Below are 10,567 nucleotides of genomic sequence, written 5' to 3' on the forward strand. Positions count from 1 at the left end.
TGGAAAATGGAACACATCAACCAACAATTCTGATCAATTTTCTATGTCCTCAAAAGATGATCTGCTCGCACTAGTGTTGATGTGGAAGTGCCGGCGTTGGACTGAGGTGGGCACAGTGAGAAGTCTCACAACACCAGGTTAAAGATGGAATCACCAGCTTTCGGAGCGCTGCTCCTTCTTCAGATGAGTTGAAGGAGGTTGACAAATAGACGCAAATACAATAGTACGAGAATTACAGATTGAAATGAAAACAATGGTTCGAATGCGAGTCTTTTCAGGTAATCTAGCCGTTAAAGATACAGACAGCAAGGGTGGAGAGAGGGATAATCACAGATTAAAGAAGTGTGTCTTCTGTCAAGTCAGGACAGTTAGAATGATTTTGCAAACTCAGAGAGTATGGTGGAAGTTATGTGTCGGGTAACTTGAACCCAAGATCCCGGTTGAGCACTTCCTCATGCATGTGGAACTTGCCTGTCTGTTTCTGTACGGCGTTTCTGCGTTGTCGTTTGTCTTGAAGAGACCTGAAGATCGAAGGCTGAATGGCCTTGACTGCGGAAGAGTTCCCCTGTTGGAAGGCAATACAGCAAACTGGTGATGTCGTTGAGGCCGCAAACACTTTCCGGTGGTTTGGTGGTTAGGATTCGGCGCTTTCACCACCGTGGCCTGTGTTCCATTCCGAGTCAGGCAAGCTACTTTCCATTCCCAAAACAAAGGAATTTCATTCCCAGAGGAAATTTGGCATGTCAGCTATGACTCTTAGCAACGTTTACAGATTCACGAAATAAGCTTTCTTTCTTGTTCTATCACAGTTTGGTGTGGATCGTGATCTGTGCTCCACCGCAAGGAACAACAAAAGGTTGTGAATGTTGCCCAATCCATCACGCAAACCAGCCTCTCATCAATTGACTCTGACTACACTTCCCGCTGCCTCGGCAAAACAGCCAGCATAATTAAGGACCCCACGCAACCCGGACGTACTCTCTTCCACCCTCTTCCGTCGGGAAAAAGATACCAACGCCAGATGTCACGTACCAACCGACTCACGAACAGCTTATTCGCTGCTGCTGTCAGCCTTTTGAATGGACTTACCTTGCATTAAGTTGGCCTTTCTCTACATCCTATCTATGACTGGAACACTACATTCTGCACTCTCTCGTTTTCTTCTCTATTAACGGTATGTTTTGTTTGTAGAGCGCGCAAGAATCAATATTTTTCACTGTATGGCTAATGCATGTGACAAAAATAAATCAAATCAAATCAAATCAAATGAAACAACTGATCAGATCACATCAGACTCTGGCGAGTGGCTTGCTTTTGCGCTGCAGGGATTACGTGGTTCGATGTTGCAGACACTGCTTGGAAATCTGTTTGATTATCGAATCCGTGGCCGAACCATGGACAGCAGAGCCTCAATTGAGCTTCTTAAAATTATCATCTGAGATACAGAATAATTAACCTTCAACTTCATGAATTCAGAAACGGTTTGTAAACTTGGTTCATTTTCCAGTGGCTCACGAGATATGCACCAATAAGATTTTAACTGAGGCAGCTTTTATCAAATGAATCGAAATCAAACAACTGATGAGATGATAATAGCCACAGAAATAATTTTTCCATGATTATGTGAGAGTGGGAATGATATTGTCTGTCTTTGCTCAATCTGCACCTATCCCTCGGGCAATGCAAAAGACAATATAATTGAAGAAAAGCATCTCAGCTGTAAAGCACTTTGGAACTTCCAGCGGTTTGGAAATAAAAACGCAGTTCCAGACAAGATAAAAGCAAAATACTGCCGATGCTGGAATCTGAAACAACAAATGAAAATGCTGGGACATCTCAGCAGGTCTGACATCATCTGTGGAGAGAGACCAGCTGAGATGGTCCAGCATGTTCAGATTTCAAGACACGCCGTTTTTCCTCCAAAATTAAAAAGAACATTCAGTTTGAAATGAACGGTAAATGCGCCTTTCTGTCTCCACCTGGTTCTTGTTCTTTTTCATACATCCATCTCATTGTCTTTCCTGCCAATCCAAAAGTCTTTATTTGTTGGTTAAAGCCGCTGTTTGCTGCATTAAATGGTACTCCGTCTTGGGGAAAAGAACTGATCTCGTCAGAACTCAGTTGCCGCTCTGCAAGTGTAAGTGGCAAGTGTACAATGCATCAAGCATCGCTTCCTCGTTAGTATAGTGGTTAGTATCCCCGCCTGTCACGCGGGAGACCGGGGTTCAATTCCCCGACGGGGAGCATGTTGCAATTTTATTTTGTCAAATTGTTCCTGTGTTGTTCTCCAAGATTGAAAACAAAACCCTCACCTGAGATCAACCCTAACCTGAGATCAACGCTCGTTCGATTCCTCAGCATTTTGGCTCATCTTTGATGTGGCGATGCCAATGTTTGGGTGGGATGGACACAGTAAGAAGTCTCACAACACCAGGTTAAAGTTCAACAAGTTTATTTGGAATCACGAGCGCTTGGTGCGCTGCTCCTTCATCAGGTGAGTGGAGGTTGGTTCACAAACAGGGCATCGACAGGCAAAAACACAATTGCAAGGTAATTTCAATTTGGAATGTGAACAATAGTTCGAATGCGAGTCTTTACAAAGAATCAAGTCTTTAAAGGTACAGACAGTGCGACTGGAGGGAGGGATAAACATAAGTTAAAGAGGTGTGAATTGTCGTAAGTCAGGACAATTAGTAGGATTTTGCAAACCCAGAAAGTATGTTGGGGGTTATGTGTCATGTGAACTGAACCCAAGATCCTGGTTGAGGCCTTCCTCATGCATGCGGAACTTGCCTGTCAGTTTCTGCTCGGCGATTCTGCGTTGTCGTGTGTCTTGAAGGCCACCTTGCAGATAGCTGACCCGAAGATCAGAAGCTGAATGCCCTTGACAGCTGAAGTGTTCACCGACTAGAAGGTAGCTCTCCTTCCTGGTGATGCCTCTGTTGTCATGTACGCCCTGATGGTCTCGTGGTTGGGATTCGACGCTTTTACCGCCACAGCTCTGGTTTGATTCCCAGTCTCGGAAACAACTTTTCATTCCCAGAACAACAACATCGGACTCTGGCGGAGAATTTTTTTCATCACTTATTTATTTCACGACAAGCACTCTATTGTACAATATTTCAAATGTTTGCAAAGTTACCAAGAGTATATGGGAAGTCAGGCAAAACTGCGAAGTGTCCCACGTATCAGCGTCGATGTTATTGGCCTCCGTCAGTGGTAGTGCAGAGCAAGATGGTGAAATGATGAAAGTTCCGTCCTTACTCGATGGGACGAATGGTTTGATTTTGCGCTGCAGAGATTCCGTGGTTCTAGTAATCACTGCTAGTCATGAAATAAATAAGTGATAAAAAAGAATTCTCCGCCAGAGACCGATGTGATCTCATCAGTTGTTTTGGGAAGGAAAAATAACTTTCTTAACCGGGAATCGAACCCGAATTAGCATTTTTACCGTGCTTATCCTCCTGACACAAATGGGCATTTTCGCATGATCAATGGTGCTACTACAGCCGATTCGGGAAAGACAAAATCTGCCACAAGTCATGCAAATGAAACTGGCATCTTCTTTTGAGCTTCTGAAACCACATGTTTTCATGGAGGCAAACTCCTGCCTCAAGCTGGTATCCTGATTTGAATCGATTGTCAGCTTGAGTTTTTCATTGGATTAGAAATATGGGAATATGGAATGTTGCTGGTCGATTCACCCCTCAAGCCTGTTGGTCCAAACTTCATCTTGTTTCCGTGAACCTCGACACATTAACTGAACGAATAATCAGTTCACCCTCAATGCGGAGGCAGAGCAAAATCATCACCAACGAAGATGGGATTCAAACCCACGTGTATAAAGCATAGTAGAGGAGCAGTTATATCGTCTTCACCACTCGGCCACCGCGTCATGCTAAAGGTAGCACCAAAGCAACTCTTGTGTTTTTCACGCCCGGAACAAAAACATATTTCTCCCGCAGGATTATGTTGTGTTTCTGCTCTCTCGTTAATCTTGTTTCACTGTTACTCTTCCATTCGATGTAAATCCACAGAAGGCTAAAAAGGAAGACAGTTCTCGTGGCGCAACGGTAGCGTTCTGACTCCAGGTTGGAAAGTTGCGTGTTCCAATCGCGTCAGGTTCACGGAACGGTTCTGCAGTTGGTCTTTAGATTTTGAGTCTTGGTAAAGTTGATCGTTTGCAAATGTTCCCAAAATTATGAATTTCTAAATTTTGATAGAAATGATATTTTAGGGATGCTTCCTGTTCACATGCTCAGTTTATATTTTTGTTTGCACAGTTTTACATCCAGACAAGGTGTCAGGGACGTGATGTGTCTATGGCTTGTAAAATTACAGCAAGATCCACATTCCCAGATATTTCTTTGGGTCGTCGAAGACGAGAACTGACTGGTGGTGATTTATCCGGAGGATAAACACCTCAGGCGAGTAGCAAGGCTAAGAAGGCGGGGCCTTCGTGAATAATCTCAACCAATACAGGAAATGATCCCGAGCTGTTGGCGCAATGAACTGTCTAGCCAACTTGGACAAATGCACAGTTCCACCCACTGTAATAGAGATCAAGTTAATGAGGCAAATTTAATGCTGAGAAATTCAGGATATGCCAGTGGGCAGCGGCCGATCCATCGACCTTTGGGTTGTGGGCCCAGCACGCTTTCGCCGCGCCACTCTGCTCCATACGTCGAAGCCCTCCTGCCTATTACCGTTGCGCGGGAGCCAAAAAAACGATTCACTGTCTCTTTTTATTTAAAAAAAAGACCCACGTGTTGGGAAGCTCACCCTCGTTGGACAATAATACGTAACATCAACCCGAATGTAGCAGACAGAGAAAGACACACAGAAAAGCAGTCAGAGACCATCAGGACACACACACAATGCAGACAGAAAAGATGCGGAGCAAACAAGCAAGATACTGAGCTGGTCAGCTGATTATTTATGAAAAGCTGTTTCCTGTTACACAAAGGTAGGCCCTGTTTTGAAATGTATTTCCTGTTGTGTAACTGTGCTCTCTGCTGCGAAACGGCTCTCTCTGTTGTGGAACTGGGACTCTGCCGCTGACAAATCCTAACTGTGGTTGTTTCAAATTCTTACCTGCTGTGTAAATGTGTTCCCGGTTGTGTAAACATCATCCGCCTTGTGCAGAAGTTTTCTCTGTTCTATAAATGTGTTACCTGTTGCGTGAAATGTTTTCAGTTGTTCTGCGAAGATGTTTTCTGTGGGAAAGCAATGGAAGGGAATTTCAAGGCCGCTGCTGTTGAAGCTAGCTTTCAATTACAGACTTATTTAGGCCGAATAGACTACTTCTGTTTCTGTTTGCTCTCCATGTTTCTATGTATTAAATCAGCGAATTTAAATTTCGCCAACTGCAGTGGTGAGATTTACTCCGTATCCCCAAAGGTCAATACGGCCTCTGGATTACCAGCCCAGTGACGTAACCTTTCATCCGTGTAAACAAAAACAGTCAATTCAGCTCATTATCAATCCTCTTCCTGAGGAGATTAGGATTTCCTCTACATAATTTCAATCAACCGATTGATTCAAATTTTGTTCGACTTTTGAACATCAATAATATATCCAGATCAAATAGACATTGTGGAATTGTTGGGAGCTAAAAATACCGACATTACTGAGAACTTAATGGGCAAAATTAAAAGGAAATACATTCTGAGAAAGAGCCTTGCAACGTTTGGAAGAAAAAGTGGATTTCAGATGATGAGCGAGAACTCAGTTCCCAGCAAATAACACAGATGCTATATAAAGTGACTGCGGCAGGACACGAACCTGCAATCTTTCGTTACCACTAAATCATTGGCAAGATGGAAGCCAGATACTTTATCCATCATACCACGTAGTCAACACCCGACAACTGCCCTGATATTAGCATACTGTCAATAAATACTGTGATTTTATATTTTTTCAGTTCTATTTTTGGTTGATCCACTGATTCCCAGATCCCCGAAAATACAAAAGAAACCTCCAGCTGCCGCACATTGTGTTTTTCAATCTTGGAAAAACCTTTGAGTCTGTGAGTTGTGAAGATTCATGCAGCGTGATGGATGGAGTATTAATGAATGACTGTAAGAGCAGGAAGGTTCAGATCGAGCTGGACCAAATTTTGGTGACGCCACATCACCACAAATCACGACAGTAAGGATTTGATTGCTCTGGAGTGGGTGCAGTGGCCATTTACCAGATCGTTTCCTGGGATGGAGAATTTGAGCGATGAAGAGATACTGGATTGTGTCAGGTTGTTTTATTTCAATCTGTGAAGGCTGAGTGGAGACCTGATTGAGGTGTATGCGATTTTTAGACTATGGGCTGAGTGAATAGGAAGTTGCTGCTGCCTCATAGCACTGGGGATCCGGGTTTGTGTCACTGTCTGTGTGGAGTCTCCACGTTCTCCCGTATTTGCGTGGATTTTCTCTTGGTGAACAAAGAACAAAGAAAATTTCTGCACAGGAACCGGCCCTTCGGCCCTCCAAGCCTGCACCGACCATGCTGCCCGACTTAACTCATCCCCCCTACCATCCCGGGGACCATATCCCTCTATTCCCATCCTATTCATGTATTTGTCAAGACGCCCCTGAAAAGTCACTGTCGCATCCACTTGCACTACCTCCCATGGCAATGAGTTCCGGGCACCCTCCACCCTGTGTGTACAAAATCTGCCTCGTACATCTCCTTTAAATCTTGCCCGTCACACCTTAAACCTGTGCCCCCTTGTAATTGATTCTTCCACCCTTGGAAAAATCTTCTGACTATCCACTCTGTCCATGCCTCTCATAATCTTGTAGACTTGTAGCAGGTCGCTCCTCAAACTCCGTCGTTCCAGTGAGAACAAATCAAGTTTCTCCAATCTCTCCTCATAGCTAATACCCTCCATACCAGGCGACATCCTGGTAAATCTTTTTTGTACCCTCTCCAAAGCCTCTACATCCTTCTGGTAGTGTGGACACCAGAATTGAACACTGTATTCCAAGTGAGGCCTAACTAAGGTTCTATAAAGCTGCAACATGACTTACCAATTTTTAAACTCAATGCCCTGGCCGATGAAGGTGAGCATGCCGTATGCCTTCTTGACTACCTTCTCCACCTGCACTGCCACTTCCAGTGACCTGTGTACCTGTGCACCCAGATACCTTTGCCTATCAATACTCTTAAGGGATCTACCATTTACTGTGTATTTCCTATCTGTATTAGACATTCCAAAATGCATCACCTCACATTTGTCCGGATGAAACTCCATCTGCCATCTCTCCGTCCAAGTCTCCAACTGATCTATGTCCTGCTGTATCCTCTGATGGTCCTCATCAATATCCACAAATCCACCAACCTCTGTGTCGTCCACAAACTTACTAATCATACCAGTTACATTTTCCTCCAACTCATTTATATAATATTGCAGCAGCATAGGTCCCAGCACTGATCCCCGGGGATCGCCCACTTGTCACAGCTCTCCATTCAGGAACTCGATGAAGTTCGTGAGACACGGCCTCCCTTTTACAAAACCATGTTGCCTCTCACGAATACGTCCATTCATTTCCATGTGGGAATATATCCAATCTCGAAGAATCCTCTCCAATAATTTCACTAGCACTGATGTAAGGCTCACCGGCCTGTAATTACCTGGATTATACTGGCTACCCTTCTTAAACAAAGGAACAACATTTGCGATTCTCCAATGATCTGGGACCTCCCCTGTCGCCAGTGCGGATACAAAGATTTCTCTCAAGGCTCCAATAATTCCCTTCCTTGCCTCTCTCAATATTCTGGAGTATATCCCATCAGGCCCACTTTGTCTACCTTAATTTTTCTCAACAATACCAATACTTCCTCCTTTTTGATCTCAACATGACTGATACTGTCTGCACGTCCTTTCCCAGACTCATCATCAACCTAGTCCTTCTCTTTGGTGAAAACTGACGCAAAGTATTCATTTAATACCTCACCCATTTCCTCTACTTCCACGCAGAGATTCCCTCCCTTGTCCTTGAGTGGGCCAACCCTCTCCCTGGCTACCCTCTTGCTCTTTACGTATGCATAAAAAACTTTGGGATTTTCCTTAATCCTGCTGGCCAACGCTTTTTCGTGACCACTTTTAGCCCATTGTTAATGATATTTTCTACATCCCTCATCATACAAGGAGCCCTGGCTGTGGTTCCCCTCCCTTTCACCCAAATTCAAATGTACCGAATCTTTGCCTGAAACTTGTCCTCCTGAAAGATCACCCATTGTTCTGTTACAGTGTTTCCTGCCAGATTTTGGCTCCATTTGACTCTGGCTCATCCCAGCTCCTCCCATTGAAGTTAGTTCTCTTCCAATTCAGATTGTTTCTTCAGATTGTTTCGTGCTAATGACAAGCTTGTGATACAATGATCACTGTTACCCAAGTGACCACCCACTGACACTTGGTTCATGTGGTCAACCTTCCTGTCAGTCTGTGAGCACAGTAAGTAGTCTCACAAAACCAGGTTAAAGTCCAACAGGTTTATTCGGTAGCACGAGCATTCGGAGCGCGTTCATCAGATAGCTCGTGCTACCAAATAAACCTGTCGGACTTTAACCTGGTGTTGTGAGACTACTTAATGTGCCTACCCAGTCCAACGCCGGCAACTCCACGTCAGTCTCTGAGAGAATGTAATTAATTCTGTATCTGTCATCCATGATCTGCATACAGATTTGCTCCTCTATCTCTTTCTCACCACACCTCTCTTTTTTCCTTCTCTATCACTCCTGTTCACATTGTATTGAATCGTAATTGCCCGGTGTTCTCCATTTCTGAACCGCATTTTCATCATTGCCATTCTCATGTATTCCTGTGTGGAGTTTTGTGCTTCTAACTCACCAACCGTATTCACCACCCTCTGTGTGATTACACGCATGCTTTCTAAACCTGTCCTTGTATTCCTCTTAGATTCCATCTTCATCCACTCCGATCTTATATGGTCCTATTTCCTTCTCTGGATATTCCTCCTTTCTAATTCTATCTACTGTTGCCCATCCCCCTGCCAGTTTAATTCAAACCCTCCTCATCCACACAAGTGACCCTCCCCATGAGGACAGAGGCATTGAGTACAGAATCATGCACGTTTCGCTGAGCCTTTAGAAAGCTCTGATTGGACCACAGCTGGAGTATTGAGTCCAGTTCTGCTCAGCATCCTTGAGGAAACGTGTGAGGATCATTCAGCGGGTGCAGAGGAGATTTGCCAGAATGGTTTCAGCAATGAGGGCTTTTAACCACAAGGTTGGGTTGGAGAAGCTGGGGTTGACCTTTTTGGAGCACAGCAGATTGACGGGGAGATCTGATAGAGGTGGACAGGATTATGGCAGGTGTGGATCAGGTCGACAAAGAAAAGCTGTTCCCATTCTCTGATAGTACAAGGACGAGGGCGCACAAGTTGACGGTTTTGGGAAGACACAGAGAAGGCACGTGTGGAAATACTTTTCATGCAGTGAGTAACAACCTGGAAGTTGGTGCCTCTGAGTGTAGAAGCAGAGACGTTGAAAATTTTCAAAGAGGAATTGCGATTGACATTTGAGGGAAGTAAGCGTACAGGGCTATGGGGATAGTGCAGGGGAATGGGACTGACTGGATTGTTGCACGGAGAGCCACCATGGACTGGATGTGTTTCCTGAGATACATTTGCCATACCACAATCAGTCAGAGGTGGAGAGACAGACATTGTTTCCATGTCACTCCAACTCAGTACCACTGACAGGTAGATACATAAATCTCCGTCCAAATTTTCACCCACGATCAGGTTGTCAGTGTGTCAGTCCTGCAATGTTGCAGCATTAGCTGCAATTAAATTAAATACCAAATAAGACTGAATAATAGTATAACCCGAGACACAAATGTGATTATTAAAATAAGAATACAAATAAATTTGATGAGTACAGCCAGAGATACAGATTACATACCCAACCTAATGCCTCATACAGTGTATGGCAGATATTATATTCTAACAGTGAAAACTAAGCTCAACATCCAAGTATAAAGTTGTTACAACCAGAGTGAATCATGAAAGCATCAATTTGATTAATAAAAATTGAATAACACTTTCTTTCACTTTGCAACGATTGTGAGATGAAAAGATACATGGTCCTTCCCAATTGTGTTCAAATAGAAAGTGATTTAATACTAGGCCAAATTCTCAATCATTTCATTAAAACCCACATTAGTGGTTTGTTTCTGTCCTGAAATTTCAATATGGAATGAACTCAGATTGTTAAACAGTCCCAGAGCCTGAGGTTCTGTAATGTATACCACACTGTTCGAGTAGCAGAACTGACAGATCGAGAACCATTCTCGAGCACATGTCCATTACCAGACACTGACAGATACAGACTGTTACTGAACTCATTGACAGCAACTGAACTCATCCTCAATGACACTAATCAATCTGAAACACAGATATGGAACCACTCACAAAGTCAGAAATCATCACAAATCCACATATACTGATGAATGTGCCCACACACTACACACTCCATATTAAAGAATGAGAGTTACAGACCCACATTTTCATACAGGTTTTCCACTTTCCCAGGGAGGATCACTGAA

General features: G+C 43.8%; 1 non-coding gene across 1 annotated transcript; it reads left to right on the top strand.

Moving 5' to 3' along the window:
* Positions 1–2,172: 2,172 nt before the first annotated feature.
* Positions 2,173–2,244, top strand: trnad-guc (transfer RNA aspartic acid (anticodon GUC)). Its single transcript has one exon. It is a non-coding gene; the product is annotated as a tRNA-Asp (tRNA).
* Positions 2,245–10,567: the final 8,323 nt, after the last annotated feature.

The sequence above is a fragment of the Mustelus asterias genome, unplaced genomic scaffold, assembly GCF_964213995.1.
Source record: "Mustelus asterias unplaced genomic scaffold, sMusAst1.hap1.1 HAP1_SCAFFOLD_3474, whole genome shotgun sequence".
NCBI classification, from domain to species: Eukaryota; Metazoa; Chordata; class Chondrichthyes; order Carcharhiniformes; family Triakidae; genus Mustelus; species Mustelus asterias.